The sequence below is a fragment of the Wolffia australiana genome, chromosome 9 (assembly GCF_029677425.1).
Source record: "Wolffia australiana isolate 7733 chromosome 9, ASM2967742v1".
In the NCBI taxonomy this organism is placed as follows: domain Eukaryota; kingdom Viridiplantae; phylum Streptophyta; class Magnoliopsida; order Alismatales; family Araceae; genus Wolffia; species Wolffia australiana.
Window position 1 is genome coordinate 4,389,722 of NC_135843.1, and position 2,878 is coordinate 4,392,599.

At 44.1% G+C, this 2,878-nt stretch overlaps 1 long non-coding RNA gene across 2 annotated transcripts; it reads right to left on the reverse strand.

The window, feature by feature from the left end:
• Positions 1–755: 755 nt before the first annotated feature.
• LOC144707811 (uncharacterized) lies at positions 756–2,390 on the reverse strand. Of its 2 annotated transcripts, XR_013582549.1 has the most exons (4): positions 2,376–2,390; positions 2,214–2,257; positions 1,817–2,126; positions 756–1,108 (listed from the first exon to the last, which is right to left on the reverse strand). It is a non-coding gene; the product is annotated as an uncharacterized LOC144707811 (long non-coding RNA). The 2 variants fall into 2 exon arrangements; XR_013582548.1 differs by having other exon boundaries at positions 1,817–2,257.
• Positions 2,391–2,878: the final 488 nt, after the last annotated feature.

Genomic DNA, 2,878 nt, shown 5'->3' on the forward strand with positions numbered 1-2,878 from the left:
CGGTGGAGTTGCAGAATAGCTATCGGGAACCCGATTCAGAAGTCGATCGTCAACACTACAACCCCGAACAACCGGGACCGGTTCCCTCGGTGTGTCAGAAGGGAGTCGCGCTGGAATGGGGCCAACCGGCAGAAGATAACCGAAGCAGTCCGATGGACGCTCGGGGCCGGAGGTAGAAAATGCAGAAGCCATTCGGAGGACGCCTCGGGTGAGCGACGAACGAGGGGAGACGGCAAGAAGGTCGACGGCGTTGTTGCAAGAGAAGGACGAGGACGGCGAGGCCTGGTGCGCGGGAGGAATCAGCTCGGGGCAAAGGGGCCCCTCGGTGGATTATTTTAGATTTTCTATTTCTATAAAATTCAGGATATTCGAAATTATTTCCACGTCATTGAACATGCGCATGCGTCTCGGGCCATATCATTTTAGGATATAAGTACGTTGGTCATGTCCTCAATGAGAACGATCACCTTGAATGTGAAATATTGGAACCTCATTAAAACTTCATTACCGGTTCAACCGGTCGTGCAATCCGACCGCTCGCTCTCACGGGCTAAGTGCTCATACGACCTTTCTTATTAATCTGTACGTTTCTGGCACATCATAGTAACGAGACGAGGAAGATTTATCCCAATCTCGTCTCCCTTATCGCTTAGGCTTGAACCGGAAACTTGACGGAAATACTACAAACGATTCTCTTTGCACGTGTCCCTCACACGCAGATCCTCTGAGACCTTCCTAGTGGTAGCAGACGTAAAGACACATAAATAACATCACCTTCTTACCAATCGATAATTGTTGTTACAACAAACAGCCCAAGAAGGGTTCTCCGGTCTTTTTCTTATTCTTTCGCGAGTTGAAGGCAAAGTCTTATTCTCCCCAGGTTGAAAGCAAGCATGTAGGTCGTTCTCTTTAGGGGCAACTTAGGAGCAGCACACGAGACAAAAGCCCAACAAACTGAAGCAGCAGCGGGTGCAACACGCCGCGGTGACGGGAGTGATCACGCTAATGATGCAGCAGCCAATACATGTGGCGTTACTGCTAAAGCTGCAGCACCGGCTGCAACAAGTTCCAGTGCTATTGCTGCCATTAAATAGCACTAGAGGCCGCCCTGCATATGTAGACAACACCATAAGAAGCAAGTCCACCCCAAAATTTTGTTTATGAGGGTGGAAAGGAATTGCTGCCTTGTGTATTTTGTAGAGAGGAAGATTTTAAAAGTTAAATATAAATACAACTGGAGGTATCTTAAAAGAAAACAAAAGTGGAAAAATACGTGTTCCAACCACATAGGTCGATAAAGATGTTGATAAATTTCTAAAAATATTGCACCTTCGGAAATATAAAGGCAAGTTGCTCGCGTTTTCCAATTGATACATTCGTACTCAGATACGAAGTAACGGGGCACACCAGTAATCATGGAAACAAACTTGGGCATACGTATTCGAGGTTCCAAAAAAGTATGTCGAGATACGGTAAGATACTCCGGTAAATGAAACGGTATTTCATCGGAACAAATAAAACGCTAAAGCGGCTCAAGAATATGAATTAAATATTAATCTCCGAGTAAATAACTAGCGAGAAGGAAAGGTATCAACCTTGAATCCTGTCACAGGTTACCACGTTGATATGTCCAGAGAGAGTAAGATGTATAAATGGACCTATATTTAATTTATATCGCAAGATCCACCGTGTTTAGACATAGGTATAGAGGGAGACTGGTAATGTAACGAAGATAAATTTTAAATGTAACGAAGGACCCAAATACGAATCTGTAGGCATCGGTCGCATGTAGACAAGCTAATAGAAGAGTACGAACCAATGAATGTCTTCTGATCCTCCAGCGCAATAGCGGGCGCAAGGAGCAGCGTAAGCGCAGTCAGGAGGAGAACGGACAGAAAGACAAGCGGACGCTCAGCCATCTCGTCCCTCCCTCTTCTCAGATGACAGATGCTCCTGCTGACATTGGCAGAAATGATGCAAATATATATAGGTTTATTGGCCCTTAGTATGTGGTTTTCTGCGTTCCGACGGTCCACATCGCCGAGAGAGAGACGCGCCAAAAAATCACCGGCTGTACGACGTTGATCTCTGTTTTTTTTTCGTTGTGGTTGATGGTATAACGACCACTATCTTGCGATCAAGTGAAATAAAATGTCATGTGCCTCTGGAGCCGCCTAACGAATGGGTTGTAGGAATAGATCCAGATGTCTAACCTGGAAATTTTCTCGGCATGGCTTGAAATCGATAAGTTTCGTTCCTGCACAAAGTATTGAGTTAATCTTAATAAAAGTTATCTCACATGATCATAGAAAATAAACCTCCAAATCCCTCTGAAGATCCATGTGCGAGTGTGCTGCAAGATTCTTACTGCTTACCTCTTCATCGCTATGTGATTTTTATGTTCCACTTGAGTCGCCTGATCAGAATATCTGACACAATTTGTTGGTTTGAGAAGGTCAATTTTATGCAAGGTCCAAAGTAGTGCGAATCGTCAATCAGGGGTGTTTCGCGTTTGAAATCGAAAATCTGCTTGAAGCTTAATACTATCCTCTCGTCGTTTCGTCACAGTGGATATACCTTGTAGATAAGTTATGTTCAGAGTGTACTATACGCACGTAGTCAACGAGTATCTCTGATTATGTACACGTAAGCTACCTTTAACTTCGTAAGGTCTCTTTCATCTATAGGATGTGCTGAATATTACGCCGTGTAATAAATCTAAGCAAATATTATACGAATGATACATCGGTTTCACCATTATATGTTAGGTAGATTCTGGATCGGCATTAATGGCTAGTCGAATGTGCTCGACGGCTGGATCTTGTGGAATATCGATACAAAATTTTCTGGCATGACAGCTGCGGTTTGCTCGAAAAAT